Genomic DNA, 22166 nt, shown 5'->3' with positions numbered 1-22166 from the left:
CAAACATTCAAGTCGAAATCACGACGAATGACAAAGTATAAACTCAATTTGAGCAGCACTTAATCATACGTTGGATAGTTTCAATCGATCGGACGTTGAATCGTAATAGCGATCGAGTTATTACCCTGTTTTGCGGCATCGATTAGTGATCCGTGTGTGTTTTTAGAAGTGTTTCTGCGATATCTCAGTCTACGTAATGAGATGTTACGTCGTTCAAGTGCCAGAATTCAAGTCCCAAAGTCTACTATTTATACACAAAATTGGCCAGGCTTACGGACCGTAAGACTTTTTTTCTTTACGGTCCGTATAGGACAACTGATCACTATAGGGTAGCCACGTGTGGGACTAGGCCTGCCGAGTTGACAGTTTCTTCAAATTTGAATTCGACAACAAGTTATTTAGATAATTGTCCACTAGGGTTTACCCCCCCCCCCCCCTGAGTTTTAGGGGCCCTGATCCTGATTCTGATTGTTCTAAAAATTTTAGGGTTTGTACAGAATCACTTGGGTGTCTTAATTAGGGTTTCCTATTGGATAATTAAAATAATAATTAAGACTTTTTTATAGGAGTTGTTACATTCTCCCCACCTTAATAAAAATCTTGTCCTCGAGATTTACTGGAATAATTGAGGATACTTTCGCTTCTTTTCTGATTCCCGTTCCCAAGTGTATTAGGGTCCTATCTTTGAATTCCACTTTACTTGAACTAACACTAATCGTTTGTGTTTTGAGAAATTTGATCTTTCTATCTTTTATCTGAAAAGGTTTATCTACAAATTTTAATTTTTCATTTACCTCTATATCTTGAAGAGGTACTACCAGGGATTCGTCTGATAAACATTTCTTGAGATTGGATACATGAAATACATCATGTACTCCAGCTAACTTTTCTGGTAGTTGTAAATGATAAGCAACTGGTCCTATACGTTGGATCACTGGAAATGGTCCTACGTACCTTGGACTTAGCTTTCCTTTCTTACCGAATCTAACAACTCCTTTCCAAGGAGATACTTTTAATAGTATTTTGTCTCCAACTTGAAACTCCAACGGCTTTCGTCTATTATCTGTATAACTTTTCTGGCGATCTCTAGCCGTCTTCAGCCTTTCCTTCGTGATACTGAATATCACAGTCGTAGTCACTTAGGATTTTCATTCATCTCCTTTACCTCATGTTTAATTCTTTTTGCTCAAATATATATCTTAAATTCTTATGACCCGTATAGACAGTAAACTTACTTCTATACATATAATGTCTCCAAATCTTAAGGGCAAAATTATGCCTCCTAATTCTAAGTCATGAGTGGTATAGCTTTCTTCGTGATTTTTTAATTGCCTTGATGCATACGCAATTACCTTTTTGCGTTGTATTAACACACATCCAAATCTTAACTTTGAAGCATCACCATATACTTTAAAATCTTCTGTTCCTTCTGGTAAGGCTAGGATTGGGGCATTTGTTAATTTATGCTTTAAGATCCTAAAGGCTTCCTCTTGTTTAGGTCCTCATTCAAACTTAACTGTTTTACAGGTTAGCTTAGTTAATGATATAGCTATCTTGGAAAAAAAAATCCTTAATAACCCGTCTATAGTATCCGGCTAAACCTACAAAACTCCTAATTTCCATTGCGGATTACGGAACCTTCCATTTGGTAATTGCTGGTATCTTATCAGGATCTACGTGAATACCTTCATGATTCATCATATGACCTAGAAATTGTACTTCTGGCAGCCAAAATTCACACTTCGAGAATTTGGCGAAAAGCTTCTCTTTTCTTAACAAAGTTAAGAGTGCATGCAAGTGTTGATAATGTTTTTCCTTGACTTTTGGCATAAATAATTATATCGTCGATGAAGATAATTACAAATTTATCCAAATATGGTTTACAAATCCTATTCATTTTGTCCATGAATGTTGCAAGTGCATTCGTTAATCCGAAGGGCATGACTGTAAACTTGTAATGACCATACCTAGTTCTGAAAGCAGTTTTAGGTATGTCTTTCTTTTGTACTTTCAATTGATGATATCCGGAACGTAGGTATATATTAGAAAAATATCTAGCTCCTTGAAGTTGATCAAAAAGATCATCAATCCTAGGTAATGGGTATCGATTCTTAATTGTAACCTTATTTAATTCTCTAGAATCAATACACATTCTCATCGGACCATCCTTTTTCTTAGTAAACAACACTGGTGCCCCCTCCCACGGGGATAAACTAGGTTGTATGAAACCTTTACTTAATAACTAATCTAATTGATTTTTCAGTTTTAATATTTCTGTGGGTGCTAACCGATAAGGTGCCTTGGCTATAGTTTCTGGAATTAGATGAATCCTAAATTCTACCTCCCTATCTGGTGGTAACCCTGGTAATTCTTCTGGGAATACATCTGGGTATTCTGAAACTACAGAAATTTCCTTAAGTTCTTTATCTTTAGTATTAATGATTACTGAAATCATTTATACTATTCCTTGCTTTTGTTCATAATTAGCAACCTTCATTACTGATATAAACTTTATGGGTTTACATGGCTTATCTCCTGTAATCATTATTACTTCTCCAGTGGGTGCACAAATTTTTTATGGAATTCTTATCACAGATAATGGTTGTTTACTAACCAATCCATTCCTAACACATCATCAAATTCAACTAATTTCATAGATAATGGGGTTGTAGAAATTTATGACTTAAAAGTTCTATTTCTACGTTTTGCAGAACCTTATTTATTTTAACTGAATTCCCATCTGCCGTTTCTACTGTAGAAATTTGCCTAATGTTGGTTAAAGGTAAGTTAAGAGTTTGGCAGAATGAAATATTTATAAAACTTTGGTTTGCACCAGAGTCAAATAATACTTTTGTGTAAACGTTGTGAACTAAGAACGTACCAGCTATCACATCGGGAATGAGCTCTGCTTCCTGAGCAGTCAGTTGGAAGGCTCTTACATTCCTTTTTGCTTCTTCTGCAGGTTTGGCTTTATTGTTAGATAGTTTGTTCAGTTTTGGACAATCTGGCCTAAGATGTCCAGCTTCTCCACAGTTGTAGCAGATTGAAAATCTCTTCTTCCTGCAGTCTTCTTCTTGATGCCCCGGAATTTTGCAAAAATTGCAATATCCTTTGCGTCTTCCAAAATGCTTTCTTTTGCAAGAATTGCAAAATGGGCTAGTGGAAGATTGCCCATTCCCTCCTTTCTTGAAATTGTTATGGTTAACCGGACGGAATCCTTGGGTAATCTTTTGGGCTACTTCCTTCCTTCTATTTTCTTCTCTAGTACGTACTAGTTCGTCAGTCAGAGTATTGGCTAAATCCACCGCATCATCAATCGTGCGAGGTTTCGCAGCCTTGACGATATTACGGATTTCAACAATCAAACCCCAAATATAACGAGAAATAAGTACCGGTTCTGGCGAAGCCAGGGTTGGTACTACTCGAGCATACTCGAAGAATGTCGAAGTATACCTTCGACAATCTACATCCACCATCCGGTGGGTTAGAAACTTATTTGTCATTTGTTCCTTTTCATACTCGGGACAGAATTTTCTTTCTATAAAGCTCTTAAATTCTTCCCAGTTCATAGCATACGCCATCCTTCTTCCTTTTGCTTGTAACACCGTATTCCACCATTCTAGCGCCCATTCTTTGAAAGGTTTGATGCGTACATGACCTGATCATCCTGAGCACATTTACTTATGGCAATTACTGCCTCGGTTTTCTCTAACCAACGCAGTGCCGCAGTCGCTCCTTCATTGCTTGCAAACTCAGTGGGTTTACAAGCAAGAAATTCTTTGTAAGTGCAACCAGGCGTTGCAGCTTTCATTTTCTTAGGGGGAGGAGCTTGCCGTGGTTCATTCTCATGATTAGTATGATTATTGCCTCCGTTTACGCTATTACTGAAGTTATCTTCAGAAATACGTTTTCTAGGAACGATTTGTTGTGGTTCTATTGGATTTTTAACAGCAGGAACGATTGCTGGAATAGCGTTGACTATCCCTTGAGCAACTATTGCTGGAATAGCGTTGGCTATCCCTTGAGCAACGATATTTTCTATATCCTGCCTAGTCATATATTGATCCCCCGGTTGTTGCTCAGATTGATTAACCTCATTAACTGGTTCATTACTAGCGTTTTCCATCTGATAATATATTTATTAGTATTAATAATAACAATTATACATAAAATAATTATATTAATTTCACAAGCCAAACTTATTGATTTCTTGATTTCCATTTATATTTAATAGTATGCATCAATACACACCATTATCTTACAAAGTTTTATTTTAGGTTATTTTACAGACTGATTTTTTTACTATTACTATTACACAACCACAGTTCCATAAATCCCCTATCCTTTGTCAGATGATATTCTAGTAATGGTGTTCCCTCTCATCGTATTTCTAGGAGATCTATCCCCCAATCTCTTGGATCCTATTCCCAGTATCCATTAGTTCTTTGCCAAAGTGGCGAAGTTCAGCCATATTCTCGTTACTCATTGGTGGATTTGGTAAAGGTTCTGGATTGAACTGAGGAAAAAGCTTATAGGGATTGTTTTGGAACTGTATTTCATTAGTTAACCATTCATCTATTTGCGAGTGGATTGAAGGGTTTGGAATAGCTGGTTCTAAGTTCTTTGGTAGTTGTGTTTCAAGAAAGTGAATAAAAACATTTTCATTAACAGGCTTAATAGTATTATAGCTTGCCAATATAAAATCTAGGTCTTCCTGAGATGGTAACCTTTCAATTTGCCTAGAACTTTCCCCAATTTCCATTTTCTTAGGCTTGGGTTTCTCGAGAGGTAAAGCGTTGAATTCTATAGGTTCTTCTATGTCTGGTATATACCTATTGAAATCTCTGGAAACCTCTATTCTTACTGGATAGATATTTAAATTCTGAAGGGCGTCAGACAAGTCACTCATGTTGTTTAGCAAAATACACACAATTACTAAGTTAAAATTTATAACAAAATTTTATAGAAAACTTTTAAATATTATTTCATACTGGGTAACTACCAAAACAACAGAAATTTAAAACACCCTAGGTTTTGTTTGTAAATTTATTTACTGAATAGGGCTTCTAGACTGTAGATAATAAAGGTACTAAAACTTGGGTCAAATTATTTAAGGATTTGCATTAATTGCTACATTGGCTAGCATATAAAGATCTGCCCATACTGTACACAATTAGTCAGATAATAAAACACATAATCACAGAATAGCAATTAATAAAAAATTAAGTATTTTCTAAATACTTAATTGGCTTAAATTATTGGCTTGATCAGTGGCTCTGATACCACCTTTTTCTGTCACGGCCCCCGACCCGGTTTGACCCATTTCAGGAGCGGCGGGACAGAAATCCTGTGGTATTTAATTTAGGCGACAGCGGAAGTCTTTTAAAACAGGATCTTTCAATATTTAAAACTGCCCGTTTACATAATTTAGGGATAAAACCCCGGTAATTTACAATCATTTGATTTCACTGGGAAATCTTTTATTTTACAAAACATGTTTCTTTATTTTATCATGAGCCACTTTCTTAAGCTTGTAGTGCTTCACGGCACTTTTCCTGGATCATAACAGATCACCTGAAACATGTTTGAAAAAGGTTTTGTTAGCTGGAAATACTGAGTGAGTTCATTCAGGTTTTATAAAATGACCCTTAGTTATAAAATTACAGCATAAGAGCAATTACAATGGTTTATATCTTATTTTTATCCGGCGTCGTGTCACAATGGTGACAAGTCACAATGGTGACGATGGTCATACCACTATTAGGTCAATGAACCTAAATAGTGATGATTATCCCTAGTAGGTCAATGAACCTAACTGGGAAAAAATTAGTAATGTGCACAATACCCCACTAGCCAGTGATTCAAGATAACCACGACTTAATCCCTGTAATTATAACTTTTGAAAAATAATTTGGAGTATTGTAAAACAGTTGATAAAAAGAGAATGACTCACATTGCAGATTTAACGAGCAGTGTATAAGCCCACTGATTTAGCCTTGTTTAACCTAATTTTAATAACAATGCACACAAACTGGGTTAGTAACTAATACAGCAGTTATGACAATTCACGAGATTAAACCCTCACAACGATTAACAAAGTGCAATACTTAACAATTCAGCGGATTCACAACGAATGACAGAGTATAGCCCAAGTTCGGACAGCACTCAAACATTCAAGTCGAAATCACGACGAATGACAAAGTATAAACTCAATTTGAGCAGCACTTAATCATACGTTGGATAGTTTCAATCGATCGGACGTTGAATCGTAATAGCGATCGAGTTATTACCCTGTTTTGCGGCGTCGATTAGTGATCCGTGTGTGTTTTTAGAAGTGTTTCTGCGATATCTCAGTCTACGTAATGAGAATTTACGTTGTTCAAGTGCCAGAATTCAAGTCCCAAAGTCTGCTATTTATACACAAAATTGGCCAGGCTTACGGACCGTAAGACTTTTTTTCTTTACGGTCCGTAAAGGACCCCTGATCACTATAGGGTAGCCACGTGTGGGACTAGGCCTGCCGAGTTGACAGTTTCTTCAAATTTGAATTCGACAACAAGTTATTTAGATAATCGTCCACTAGGGTTTACCCCCCCCCCCCCCCCGAGTTTTAGGGGCCCTGATCCTGATTCTGGTTGTTCTAAAAATTTTAGGGTTTGTGCAGAATCACTTGGGTGTCTTAATTAGGGTTTCCTATTGGATAATTAAAATAATAATTAAGACTTTTTGATAGGAGTTGTTACAACTGGTGGCCGGGCATGAAGAAAGATATCGCCCTCTATGTTTCAAGGTGCCTGACTTGCTCGAAAGTCAAGGCCGAGCACCAAAGACCCTCTGGCTTACTAGTTCAACCCGAAATTCCCATGTGGAAATGGGAGAGTATAGCCATGGACTTCATAACGGAACTTCCGCGTACAATCTTTGGTCACGATAGCATCTGGGTTGTCGTTGACCGTTTGACTAAATCTGCTCATTTTCTGCCAATTCGAGAAGACTACAAGGTAGAAAAATTAGCCCGAATCTACACCAACGAGATCATCTGTCGACATGGGACGCCTCGCGACATCATCTCTGACCGCGATGGTCAGTTTACCTTGCATCTGTGGGAAACATTTCAACCTGCTCTCGGTACTACGTTTAATCTAAGTACCGCATTCCATCCCCAAACCGACGGTCAGACTGAAAGAACGATTCGTACCCTTGAAGACATGCTCCGTTCGTGTGTCATAGATTTCGGTGTATACAAATGGCACTGTTTGAGGCATTATACGGAAGAAAATGTCGATCGCCAATTGTGTGGCATGAGATCAGAGATGCGCAGCTAACCGGTCCTGAGCTACTGCAAGAAACGACTGACAAAATCCTCTAAATTCGAGACAACCTGCTGAAAGCTCAGAGTCGTCAGAAAAGTTACGCCGATAGACGATGCAAGCCCCTTGAATTTGACATTGGCGACCATGTACTCCTAAAGGTATCACCTTGGAAGGGTGTGGTCAGATTCGGCAAGAGAGGAAAGCTCGCGCCTCGATATGTTGGACCCTTTAAGATTCTGGAAAGGATCGGAAAAGTGGCCTACAGACTCGAACTACCGGAGGAACTTAACAACGTCCACCCGACTTTCCATGTATCGAACCTCTGAAAGTGCCTGGCTGAGCATGATTTACAAGTTCCGTTAGAGGACCTCCAAATAAATGAAACATTACACTTCGTGGAGAAGCCTGTCGAGATCACAGACCGAGAAACCAAGCAGCTCAGACGCTCACGCATACCCATTGTGAAGGTCTGATGGGAAGGCAAACGAGGCGCAGAGTTCACCTGGGAACTCGAAAGTGACATGAAGGTGAAGTACCCGCAGTTGTTTGTTACATCTAAAACCTAATTTCAGGACGAAATTCCCTTAAGTAGGGGAGGCTGTAACACCCCGTGTTTCGAAAGTCAAAGTCAAAGTCAAGATTGAAGTCAAAGGAAGAAAAGATTGCTAATTGCGATCTGTCACTCCTTGCTCAACTCCTGTTTTGACTTCTTTGACTTGTAGATAATCTATTTATTTTATCGCATTAGTTGTATTATGTGGAGTACTTGTTAATAATCGAGGTTTATCGTTATTTATGGCATGTTTTATCGCTTAATCGCTTTATCGCATTCGCAACTCGAATTATGCGTTCTGGATATTGTTTTACGTGTGTGTGTTACTTATGTGTTACTTGTGCATGTTTACTTTATGTTTATGGTGATTAAACGAAACGCAATCGCAAACTCTATCGCAATTGAATCGCAGACGCTAACGCAGGGAAATCATAGTGATTGTATGTCAGATATAGTAGTTAGGATTAATTGTGTAACTAATGGGTAATTCTATCGCACCTTACACTTGAAGCGCATCGCAAAACCCAACGCGCAAACAAAATGCCGAAACTCAAATCGTCGGAGCTACTCGATCGAGTGACCGCTCGATCGGACAGTCATCCGACCCTGCACTTTCCTTTTTGGGAAACCCTATAAATACCAACCTGTCACATCATTTGTGATGTGACAGCTCTCACTCGACCCAGCCGCACTCAAGCTCTCCTTTCTCTCGATTTCTCGTGATTCTTGTAAGTTTTCAACCTAAATCTTGTACTTTCATAATCTACACGCACTCCTTCACCTTTGTATCTTTTGAATCTTAACTTTTAACCGTGAAATCAGTGGATTTGAGGTGTTCTAGGGTGATGTCATCATGGAGTTCTTATGAACTTCATGTTTTGGCTTCAATCCACCAAGAGCAACCTAGATCTGAACGATTTCCACCTGAATGAACAAAGATCTCTCGTAAATCTGAACATATTCATGGTGAAAATGACTAAAAGATGGTTTCTAACTTTCTTTCAACTCTTTTACACTCAATGCACTAAAGAACCGATAGAATCGGAGCTCGTTCTGACCTTCTACTCCTTGTTGATGTGTTGGTTCAAGATCTGAATTCTATCCGAGAGACTATCGATTTCTGGTTAAACATGAAGCATCGTCTTCAACAATTTAACTGGTCAGACTAGGGAGGTTCCTATCCGATCGGGTCACTTGAGTCTTGACGAGGCTTCTGTTGTTTGGCACGTATCACATCGTCTCGATCAAACTGCAAACTTTCAAAAACAGTCAAGTATCAAGACGATCAGAGTTGTTAGGACAGATTGCTGTCCGATCGGATTGCCATCGATCGGACAGCCGTCCGATCGGCTTGCACTTGGCCCCACACTTAAACATTATTTCAACTTTTCAAAAGTTTTGAACGTCGAACGGGTTGCCGTCCGATCGAACAACCATCCGACCATGTGATGTTGGAACTTCAACACTAAACAATTTTCAACATGTTCGATGCACTACCAGTTCTAACGGATTGCCACCCGATCGGTAGACCATCCGATCGAGTGAAAACACTGCTGTGAACTTGATCTCTGAGAAATACCTCGCCGAACGGATTGTCACCCGATCGAACCGCCGTTCGATCGATCGACCTGAAGGGTAGAGATACTACTCTGTTTTCAAAATGCGACAACGAAAACTTCAAAAAGGCAAACCATCATGCACAAACACATCATCACCAAACGAGATGACAATTCAATCGAATGATTACCTTCCGACACTTGGTATTGTTGCACCGTTTTACACGTCGCTTATCGTTTATGCTATCGTTAACTGTTCAGGCTAATCTCTCTCAACGCTCCCTTCAATCCAAGGTTGTGTTTATTTGTTAAACACAATCTGTGAGTATACTCGAACCCTTTTTGCTTTTAGCACTTTTGGGTGTTACATACGTTACATATTCTAAATCACAATCTACACACAACGCAAACACTATTTATACGCTTATCGCTCTCACATATTATGTGTTATTCGATGAATGCTTGTATGTTATGTTAACACGGTGATTGTTGCCTGACACCTTAGCAACGATAGTACTATAGTTTGGACTCAGCACCTGTTGTGGACAGGGGTTGTTAAGGGCTTTACTTCACGTGTCCCAGTGGGGATATGTGTTGCGCATTCTACAACTCGCAGTCACGTATGTGCATATTTCTCTGTCAATAACCTACTTGCCTTCACTTTGTATACGTTACATGCTGATTATGCGTAAACTATTTCAAACTCTATTACTATTATCAAACTTGTATGCTCACCTTTACACTATGTGTATTGACCTGTATTTTTAACGTATGTGACAGGTGTTTAGGATGCTATCTACTAGGACGCTGTGTTTTTCCTGCTTTTGTGTAATCAAGTAGGATGGAGTCTAGAAACAAACGAACAATTTATTTTTATTTGAAATCTGAGTTGTCGAACATGCTTTTGTTTGGAAAATATTGTAGTCTGTAATAATTAGATTACTTAATGGGTTATGGTATGGGACATAATGTTAACTATTTGGTAATTTAGTCATTATGGAATTTCTCTTAACAATCTGTTCGCTCAGTGCCATGCCCCGAGGTTTCCGCCTTCGGTTGGGGTGTGACACATACACTTGTCACATTCATTGATTTTGAATCCAGCGTCAAGCATGACATGATCAAACTTTTGGTGCCATTGTTTTGGAGCTTGCTTCAATCCATACAAGGATTTTATAAGTTTACACATTTTCTTTTCTTGCCCAATAGTTGTGAAGCCTTCGGGTTGCTCCATGTAGATTTCTTCCTCTAGATTTCCATTCAAGAAAGTTGTTTATACATCCATTTGGTGAACTTCCAAATTTTTAATGGCGGCAATGGCAAGCACCAACCTGATGGATGTTATTCGCGTAACTGGCGAATATATATCCAAGTAATCTAAACCTTCTCGTTGTTTATATCCTTTGATAACCAACCTTGCCTTGTACTTATCGATGGGTCCATCTGGTTTCATCTTCTTCTTGAAGATCCATCGATATCCTAGTGGTTTACATCCTTGAGGAAGATCCACTAGTTCCCATGTATGATTTTGTAAGATAGAATCTATCTCACTTTTGATGGCCTCCCTCCACTGAGGTCCTTCTGAGGAACTCACTGCTTGTTGGTATGTTTGAGGTTCCTCTTCTACCATATAGGTGAGGAAATCAGGGCCAAAGGACTTTTCAGTCCTTTGCCTTTTACTTTTCCTGATTTCAACTTCCTCAGTCTTAGATTGTTCTCGAGGTTCATCATTTTCAACCTCACCTTCAGGAACAATTTCCTCAACTTGTCTCGGTTCACCTTTATCTAGGCATGGGAACACATGTTCAAACCATGATGCATCCTTAGATTCTATTATAGTGCCTTTGCATATCCCAGGGTTCTTAGAATCATGCACAAGAAAACGATAAGGACCATAAGGACTGGTGTATCCAATAAATACACAATCCACTATTTTGGGTCCTATTAGTAGCCGCTTTGGTGGTGTGACCACCACCTTGGCTAAACACCCCCACACTTTCAAGTATTTATATGGTGGTTTCTTTCCCGTCCACAATTCGTATGGTGTTACATCTTTTTTTCTTATTGGGTATCATGTTCAACACATAATTTGCCGATAAGATCGCTTCCCCCCACATGTTTTGTGTTACACCAGAACTTATCATCATGGCATTCATCATTTCTTTCAATGTGTGATTTTTCCGTTCCGCTATGCCATTCGATTGAGGGGAGTAAGGAGTCGTGAGTTCATTTATGATTCCATTTTTCGCACACACATCAATAAAAGGTGAAACATATTCACCTCCTTGGTCGCTCCTTTCGATTTTTATCTTCCGATTTAGTTGATTCTCAACTTCGGCTTTGAACAAGATAAACTTATCAATAGCCTCATCCTTACTCTTAAGTAAGTACACATAGCAATACCTTGTACTATCATGAATGAGCGTGATGAAGTACTTGTTTCCACCACGAGTAGGAATTGTTTTTAGATCACACACATCAGTGTGGATCATCTTGAGGGGTTCGGTGATTCGTTCGACGTTTTCGAATGACGTTTTCGTTTGTTTTGTTTCTACGCAAGTTTCACATTTATTAATTTAGTCGATATCGAATGTTGGTATGCAATCAAGTTTAATTAAACGAAGAATGGAATTATAATTTACGTGACCTAGTCTACCGTGCCAAAGATTAGAAGACTCAATCAAGTAAGTAGAACTAGTAGCGCTTTCTTTCATTGCATTCACGACCATTACATTGAGTTTAAACATTCCATTGAGGGCATAGCCCTTACCAATAACATACCATTTTTGGTCACACGACCTTATCCGACTCATTCACCATTTTGAACCCAAAGTTGTTCAATTTCTGGGACATACAACACATTGGACAATGTGAGCTCTTTTCCAGAAGTCATCTTCAAAACCACATTACCCTCGCCTTTAATTTCTGTCGTGGCGGAGTTTCCCATAAAAACCTTTTCGCCATTAGTCAACTCCTTGAAGGTGTTGAAAAGGCTTTTGTCGGAACACACATGACGGGTAGCCCCCGTATCAACCCACCAATCCTTGTTATTTTTCCCAACCAAATTAACTTCGGTCACCAAAATCGAGAGATCCGTGACCATGGCAACAAGGTTGTCGACTTCATGAACCATGTTCACTTGTCGAGCATTTTCCTTCTAGGGAAGCTTGCATTCGCTGGCTTTGTGGGCTTGCTTTTGACAATTATAACAAGTTCCTTGGAACTTCTTTTTCCCAACTCCTCCCTTAGGACCAAGGTTGGAGCGTTTCCCATGACTTTTCTTTCCACCGTTTCCACTGTTTTTTCCCTTTGAAGATTGGCCATGTTCAACAAGATTGGCCTTCACAGTTTCAGGGCCATCAATCTTTTTTAGGGCCACTTTGTTGTCTTCTTCAATATGAAGACGAACAACAAGATCTTCGATGGTCATCTCCTTTCGCTTATGCTTGAGATAGTTCTTGAAATCAACCCAACTTGGTGGCAGTTTTTCGATCACTGCAGCAACTTGGAATGTCTCCATAGCGATAATGAAAGGAAGGGGGAAATCGGATCCCCTTGTCTAAGGCCCCTCCTACATTGGAACTCTTGGGTTGGAGGCCCATTCACTAAGATTAAGGCCCTAGCCGTGGATACCACCGCCATAATCCACATCCTCCACCTAGGAGGGAAGTTCATTTGCTCTATAATGGAGTCAAGGAAACCTCAATTAAGTGAATCATTTTCCAAGTCCACTTTACAACAAACATACCCTCTTTTTTAGCCCTTTTCATCTAAGCCACAATTTCCTTCAACATAAGTGGGTCGTCCAACTGCTCCTATTTGTCAAGAAAGTCGCTTGTTCCTCCGAAATGAGCCCATGGATGACCGGTTTCAAACGGTTCGCCAACACTTTCGAAATAACTTTGTTTATACAACCTACTAGGCTAATGGGCCGATAGTCCGAAAGACCGCGAGATCACCAACCTTGGAGATCAAGGCAATGAAGGATGACGAGCACCCTTGTGAAAACCCCGGGTTCTGAAAAAGTCATCAAAAACTATAACAACCCTCAAAATATTTTTGACACCCTAAAAACAATTAAAATATCCCAATATGTCCTAAAATACACTTCGAATACGAAGACGGGCCCCGAATACCTTTATTTTTATTAAAATTAAATAAAAACAAAAATTAATGGTCTCTGGCAGGCCGCGTAAGACCAACCCTTGGCTTACGCAGGGCGCGAGTGAGAGGCCAAACGGCAGAGCCCGGTGCCGCCACGTGGCACAGTCGTGTCGAAGCTAGGGATTGAGTCGGATCAGCTAGGGCCTACCCTAGCTGCCCTCACGGGCCGCGTAGCCCTTGGCTACAACCTTCGCAGGGCGCGACGAAGTGTCAGGCAGACACTATAAATAGATGCAATCAGCTTTTCAGTCGAAATCGTTCACAAATCTTTTCTCTCTCGAATTTCTACATAGTTAAAGTAATTTCCAGGCATAATACCCCCTAAATAACGAAGTTCTGCCTCGTTGTAAGTATCATAACCCCGGTTACGTATTAGATACGCTGCCCGATTGATCCAGGGTTCCGTAACGGCTGTCGAGGTTCTACCCGACGTAGTCGTTGGAATGCCGTCTCGGGGAGGGTATTACTAATATAAATATTGGGTTATTATACTAACGCGTGTGCAGTTGTGTATTTAATAGATAATCACCAGGAAATCCTTAAAAAAAACCCTAAGACAGCAATGTGAGTAATCTCCTTTTTGCAAACTGTTTTTACAAAACCTCATACAATTAATATTGTATTAAACAGTGATTGAGTATTTGTATTCTACAATTATCATCGGTATGTTGGGGTTTTGTATACAAAATTTGTTACTACATTGTGAGTAGTAACATGACCACAAGTCGGGTTGACAGTACCGTGGATGGTAATTAAAGTAGATGGAAACAAATGTAATTGCGCGACCGCCCTCAATACTGTACAATGGTTTTACTTAACTTGATTAAACTGAGATTCACTCACCAGTATTTCCCACTGACTAAATGTTTTTAAATGCGTTTCAGGTAACAAAATGAGAAAGCCAAATAGAAGCCAGCTGGACAGCACTGAAGGCTTGGAAAAGTGGCTATAAAGTTACCTAAAATAAAGAGATGTTTTTATTAAATAAAATAGGGTTCATCCCTATGAAAATGTGTGTACTTAAAACTTGGGATTTTCCCACGTGTTTAATATTACAAAAGTGTGGTATTTTACTCTGATAGAATATTTTCTAACTACGGTCTTGATGAAATTTCCGCTGCCAAAATGATAAACACCGATACCACTGAAACTGGCCGCGGCCGCCCGTTCCCGGGCAGATAGGGGACGGGGGTTGAGACAAAAACGCCATAAAATCAGTTTGCACCTCATCCCAAACCCGTTTGAGTAAGCAAAAGTTTATACCTTCCGGACCCAGTGCCTTATCACCATCGCACTCCCACACTGCATTTTTCACTTCCAAGAGTGTAAATGGTCTCACCAGATCTACGGCCTCCTGATCTGATAACGTATTCAAATTAGGGCAAACCAGCTTAGGTCGTAACACCATAGGCTCCTTGAATCTGTCAAAGAAAAATGAATGAACATAATCTTTGACCAATGGAGGAGCCGTTGTCCACACACCATCAATCGTCAACCCATTAATTCTATTACACTTGGTATTTGCATTGATAAATCCCATGGAAATAAAATGTATTCTTACATCAATCGTTATACCATGTTTACTGTCATAACATTAATCATCCTTTAAAAATAGTTAATATTTTTACTATGTCGATTAGGCAAAAAAAACCCTTTTTTACACCAAGACACTAAGGTGTTGTTTGTTTTTTAAGAGGTAAAATATCTACAGTCTGCGGACCACATTTGCAGGAATCTATTGAAGAAGAGGTGGACCAAACCTCTACAATTTGCAAGAAGAAAGCTGTTTGTTTTTTAACGTATATAGACTTTAAAATAATCTGGTGTTTGTGTACGGACGCTGGTGGTGGTGGACGGTGGGTGGTGGTGGTGGTGGTAGACGGTAGTGGTGAGTAGTGGGTGATGGTGGAGGTGGAGACGGACGGTGGTGGAGGTGGGTGGTGGTGGTGTTTAACCCTCTGCAGATCTTAGAAGGTCTTAGAAGTGGCTGAGACAAGTCTGCACCAACAAGACCTCGCGCGGACGTTTTTTAATAAATCGTCTTCAGAAAAACAAACAGTCTAGACAAAAGAAATTTTGCAGGTCTTTTTTAGAAAAACAAACAGAACCTTAAATTTCTCTAGACCGATTTCGAACACACCAACATCATCATCATCATACTCAATAAATCCCACCAATAGCAAAGCAAAGATATGGTACAAAGAGAATAAAATATAGATAACTGTTAGGCCCTAAAGTGTGAGACTGACGCATCAAATTAACACAACGGGTTATGGTTACGAACTGGGGTTTACCGGGTTAGTTTATATTAGGTTGTGGACCTTTATAGGTCATTTGGGCCAAGCTTTAGGCCATGTGGGCCAAGCAGGCCCAAGGGGAGCCCATGTAGGGAAGTAGGCTTGACTTAGTATATAAACAAGTTTCTAACTTGTTTTAGGGTTGGAACCTCATTGTTACAGAATTCCTAGAGAGAGCTAGAGGAAGGCGATTGTTTGTGAACACCTGTACTAGACGGTTTTGCTAGTTGATAGTAATAGAATCGTGTGCAAGTGTTTAAAGGTGATTCGTTGTGTTCTTCGTTTTGGTTCGTATTTCATATTTTTCGGTTTTCTTGAATCATCTTGTGATTGGATTCCGCACTTTCACAAGATTAGGTTTGATATCATTGAAAGATCCATTTCACGGGACTTACAAGTGGTATCAGAGCCATTAGAACCTATTTCTAGGCTCGGTGTGATATCAAAAATTCAAGAATTTCGTAATTTTTGGTTTGGTGTTCTTCGTGTTCTTCGTAGTATTCATCAAAATTTTATAAGAATCATCATATTTTGCTCATTCGATCTGTTTGAAAGTTGTTAAAGGCATTTTTTTCAATTTTTAAAATATTTGAAAAATTCTTTGTTTTAGAAAAATCCCAACTTTTTAGGAAAGTTAACTATTTGTTTTGGAAATCTGTTTTCTAGAAACAAGGAAACAAAATCCTTTCACTTTTAAAATTGTTTAAATTAAAAGGATTTGACAGAAGATTCTAGTTTCAACAAGAGGTTTCGAGTGATCTCCTACGGTCTCGAGTCACTGGGTTGTGATGCGTGTGTAGTGTGTATATAATTTAGATATATAATGAAGCCCTTTTTACACCTTTAGCCAAGTTTTAAATTTATAAAAACACGATATTCACTAACACTAAACACACATATGGGCAAGTGCACCCATCGTGGACGTAGTATAGTGTTGGTAAGATACCGAGGTCGTCCAAGGACACAAGAGCTTTTAATACCGGTTTATCCTCAACGTCTAATCAAATCAAAAAGTGAGAAAAATGTTTTTTAAACTAAGAAAATAAAAACTAACTAAATGCTGAAAAATAAAATAAAAATAAAAACAGATAGACAAGATGAATCACTTGGATCCGACTCGTGTATTAGTATAACCTTTGATTATTTTCGCACTTTTGCACTTGTTTAAGAGATTATCTTAGTTATTGTAGTAGGCCCCTCTTTTGAAGGCGACGTTACCCTCAACCCAGTAGTTTGAGTCAGCAAGGATACAATCCTAAAGGGTCGGATTATTGGAAGATAATGAATTAAGTTATTAATGCAAATTATGGTAGGCCCCGCTTTTGGCGGTGACGTTACCCTCGGCTAAGTAGTCTGAGTAACGGTGAGGTCTTCTCTATACACAGCAGGGATACAGTCCTAAATAGCCGGGTTATAGTATTAATAGTAGTTAACTTATGAGGGGGTCAAAGAGTTTGGATCCCCGCCATCCAATACCTATGGGCATTGAAGGAGATCCTACTAAATTTGACCCAGGTCCCTTGTAGGACCTCTAAACGCTGAACAAGGGCAAGACCCTTACCAAACCGTTCCCTTAACCCCGGACCAGGTAGCCAACATACCCCCATATAGACCGTGGAGATATGAATGGTGAAAATCTTTTATTTTATATAGACAGTAAAATAATGCCAAGACACCACGGACAAACGATAAGGAAAGATCACCTTCAACATAAGCAACTAGTTATTAAAGTCATTAATACAAAACCAAATAAAAAGTGCAAAAGATTAAAAATAAAAAGTATTATACTAAACACTTGTCTTCACCAAGTGATGTAAGAGACTTAGGCAAACATGGCCTTTGATTGTCAAGAACTCTTACGATCAATCTTGGATCCCGAGACGACTCACACACTCTACGATGGACAATGGATGATGGTGGTGGATGATGGTGTTATGGTGGTGGTGGGTGGTGGATGAGGTGTGAGAGAGGTGGTGTGCCAAGGGATGAGATGGAATGAAACCAAGCACCCCTATTTATAGGCTGAACAGAAGGCTGGGCACGGCCCCGTGTCCGCTGGACACGCCCCCGTGCCCGTCTGACAGTCTCTCTCCTCATTAATTGTAATTCGCAATTACAATTAATGCGCCTGCTGTACTTTCACCACGCCCCCGTGCTCACTGGACACGGCCCCGTGGTGGGCAATGGAAGCTTCTACAAGTTTGTCTTTTATGCTGCTTCTTGGGCACGGCCCCGTGCTGGCTGAGCACGGGGCGTGTTCAGGCTTCTGTTTTCTCTTCTTTGCTTTGGAGGATGCCATTGAGGGTCCCGGCAGTCTACTTTTATTCCTTTTCTTGTATTTATACTAGAATTAGTTGTCTTTTTGTTTCTTTTGTGAATTTGAGCTCATTTCATCCTGAAAATACAAAAGGAAGACAAAAACACTCTTTTTCCAACATTAGTACTTAAAAAGGGTTAGTTTTATGCCTTAATTGATGTGATTTATATGTTGCATTTTACACACATCAAATACCCCCACACTTGAACTTTTGCTTGTCCTCAAGCAAAACTCTTTAAATGTGGCTTACACTCCCAAATGGAATAGGTAGAAGAGAATGTTTTTGGTTTGTCATAGAGTGTCGGGAATCCAAGATCTTTTTAGGTTTTATTTTTATTTATTCACAATCCTATTCGTTATGATTTATTGAGAACGTCTCATAGGATAAATTACTTATTTTGGCATAACATGCCTTTTTAAAATTTTATTTATATACAAGTTCACATACCTCACGGGATAAATCACTCAACACTCGGCCGTAGGTGTATTTTTAGTGAATCACTCGAGAGCGGCATGGAACTCACGCCTTCCATAGGCTTGCCAAGCAATCAATCCTCCTCCTTTTTAATTTTTTACCTTTGTAAATATCAAGAGGACTTTTTGGGTGAAGGGTTAGGCTTGGGCTAAAGGTGGGTGGTTGGGTTAGTGGTTAGTAAAAGGGCGAAAAGCGTAAAAAGCGTCGGTTTTCGAAAAAAAATTTCTTTAGTGACTTTTTATTTTGAAGTATTTCTCCAAACAAGCTTTTGTTTGTATAGCTTTGTTTGTTTTTAACTTTATCATTATATATATATATATATATTTAGTCACATAAAAGAACGAGCTTGCGAAAAACCGAGCTTTGTTACTAAAATAAGGGGTGAAAAATAAAAAGGTTTTTGGTGGGTAAAAAGGGTTTTTTTAGGGTAATGAAATGAAAGGTTTAGGCTCAAAGGGGTTAACTAGGGGGATTTTGGGTAGGTGGTAAAAAAATTGAAAAATAATGGTGTAGAAAGAAAAATGGTTAGTCCTAATGCCTCCATTATTTACTTACTTGGGTTTAAGTTGGTAAGGACCGGGAATGAATCGTCGTGGCAAGTTCTAGAGTTGTAAGAACCAAGCGGCTATTCACACAAGAAACGAAAAATGAGCATTTAGTCTAAAGATGTAAATTTGTATGCTTAATAAAGGCTCAAAACTCACTTTTGTGGGAATGGGTTTTTAATGTGATCAAGTATATATAATTAAATTTTAACTAGACTTGTTATGCCGTTTCGTAATTTTCTTATGTTGGTTCTTGTTATCACGACGCTTTCGGTTGTAAATTTTTAAAAATATAACCTTATTAATCTTGTGATTCCCAACTTAAACTTTAGACAAGTAAAAATGAAAGGATTTTTGAAAAAAATTTGGGTGTTTAGCGGTTCCAATAGAGTTTTGTGTAAGGCTTGTTGTTAGGACTTGCAAAATTTCAAAGTGTTAGCTTCCCCCCCCCCCCACACACTTAAATTACACATTGTCCTCAATGTGTCCCAAAAATAAATTTTTAGGTTGATTGGATGTGTGGTGTGGTGTTAAAAAGCAAAGATTTCTGTTACTGGCAGCCTGGACACGGCCCCGTGGTGACCGGGCACGGCCCCGTGGTCAGGTGCCAGTAAAAGAAATTAAAGAAATGAGACAGAAGCCTGGACACGGGGGCGTGTCTGGTGAACACGGCCCGTGTCCAGTTACCTGAACTGGACGTTTTTCTGCAGGTGGCTCAGCACGGGGCCGTGATGGTTGGGCACGGCCCGTGTTGAGCCTTCTGTGATGGAGATTTGTGTCAGGTTGCTCTGTTCTTTGTGCATGGGGCCATTTTTTCTCGTTCCCTTTTTCATCCATTACCACCATGAGTGTGTTTTATTCCTGCAAATTAAAACTAAAAGATTAAACTAAACTAAGGATAGTTCCGCGGAATGCCTCCGTGGTGCGCCACGTTTATAAGGGTCCTTGGCTAGACCCAATGCGAGGTTATATGTTTTCTGAGTGGGATGCTTGGCGTCCCATGTTACACCGTCGGAGAGCAGCATCCAAGCTCGAATCAATAACCTTCATGTAGTTGACCGGGTCGTCGTCCTCTATTCTTTTCCCGACTCCGAATTTTACTTCATCATCCCCATATCTCAAAGTGAGTGTTCCGTCATTCATATCTACCACCGCTTGGGTTGTGGCAAGAAAGGGTCTTCCTAGTATGAGGGGAACCTCGGTGTCTTCTTCCATATCTAGTATGACAAAGTCGGCTGGATAGACGAATCTGCTTACCTTTACCAAAACGTTTTCGATGACACCCTGTGGAAATTTGACGGAGCGATCAGCGAGTTGTATGCTCATTTTTGTGGGACTCGTGGTTCCCAAGCCGAGTCTTTTAAACATAGATGAGGGCATGAGGTTAATGCTAGCCCCAAGGTCGGCTAGAGCATTACGAACGGGGGATTCTCCTATTGAACAGGGAATCGTGAAGCTTCCGGGATCGATTTTCTTTTGGGGAAGTTTATTGAGCACGAGTGCAGAGCATTCTTCGCCTAAATTGACTAATTGCAAATTTTCAATTTTCTTTTTATGCGTAAGGAAGTCCCTCATGAATTTAGAGTATTTGGGCATTTGGGTTAGGACCTCGATAAAAGGAATATTGACATGCAATTGTTTTAACAGACTTTCGAACTTTGCGAATTGCTCATTGGTCTTTTGACGAATTAACCTACCGGGGTATGGAACTCGAGGAGCCTTGGTAGGCTCTGGTGACGGAAGGGAGTTCTTCTCCTGCAGAGGTGTGGGTACTGTTTCTTCTGTTGGTGGTGGCGCTTCTGCAGGCCCTACGGTGCGGTTTCGTAGCGTGATGAGGTGAACTTGCGCTTTTGGGTTTGTTTCGGTATTGCTAGGTAATGCGCCTTGCGGTCTCTCGGCAAAATTTTGAGCTATTTGATTTAATTGTTTTTCTATGTTTTGAATGCTAGCTTGTTGATTTCTAAAATTTGATTCTAATTGTAGAAATCTTTCCGAGTTTTTCTTTTCAGTGTCGGAGATGAGGCGAGATGTAGTATCTTCGAGCCTTTCTCGTCCACTTTGTTGAGTGAAATTTTGTGACTCATTTCTTGGTTGTTGAAAGTTTGTTCGTTGGGTTTGTTGGTTACTACTATTGCCGGGTTCCCTCCAACCAAGGTTTGGGTGGTTTCGCCATCCTTGGTTGTAAGTTCCCGTTGGGGGACCCGACGGCCTAGGTCTATTATCAATGTAGTTTACCATTTCTTGTTGATCGTCCGTTTCTTTCATACAACTCCAATTTTCATGTGACCCACCACACCCTTCACAAGCCATAACCGAGACTGTTTTTGTCATTTCCAACTTTTTTATCTTTGAAGAAAGGACCTCGATTTGGGCTTGTAAAGAAGTGCTTTCATCGACCTTATGGGCGCCCGGGGCAATAGATTTATTTCCCCGAGGGGTGTGCCATTGAAAATTGGTTTGAGCAATTTCCTCAATTTGATTATATATTTCGTGTGGGCGTCGATTACCTAAAAGTCCCCCGGAGCTAGAATCAAGTGTCTGCCTTGTGTGTGGCAACAATCCATTATAGAAAGTGGATACTTGTTGCCATATCGCAAGGCCGTGATGCGGACACTTGCGTAATAACTCCTTAAACCTTTCCCAAGTTTCATATAAGGATTCCCTGTCCTCTTGTGAATATGTATTAATTTCAGTCATTAATTTAGCAGTTTTAGCGGGAGGGAAATACTTATATAGAAATTTTTGGACTAGTTCATCCCAGGTGTTTACCGATCCAGCTGGGAGGGCGTTGAGCCAAGCTTTTGCTCGGTCTTTCAGTGAGAAAGGAAACATACGGAGGCGGATGGCGTCATTTGATGCTCCGTTGATCCGAAAGGTATCACATATTTCTAAGAAATTGGTGATATGTAGATGGGGATCCTCGTCCGCAAGCCCGTGGAAGGTTGC

At 39.7% G+C, this 22166-nt stretch overlaps 1 non-coding gene across 1 annotated transcript; it reads left to right on the top strand.

Annotated features, from left to right (window-relative positions):
- Positions 1-21816: 21816 nt before the first annotated feature.
- LOC118486972 lies at positions 21817-21923 on the top strand. The gene has a single exon (XR_004880138.1). It is a non-coding gene; the product is annotated as a small nucleolar RNA R71 (small nucleolar RNA).
- Positions 21924-22166: the final 243 nt, after the last annotated feature.

Source organism: Helianthus annuus, chromosome 14 (assembly GCF_002127325.2).
Source record: "Helianthus annuus cultivar XRQ/B chromosome 14, HanXRQr2.0-SUNRISE, whole genome shotgun sequence".
NCBI lineage: Eukaryota > Viridiplantae > Streptophyta > Magnoliopsida > Asterales > Asteraceae > Helianthus > Helianthus annuus.
Note: the sequence above shows the minus strand (reverse complement) of the source record. Positions and strands in the feature narration are given on the sequence as shown.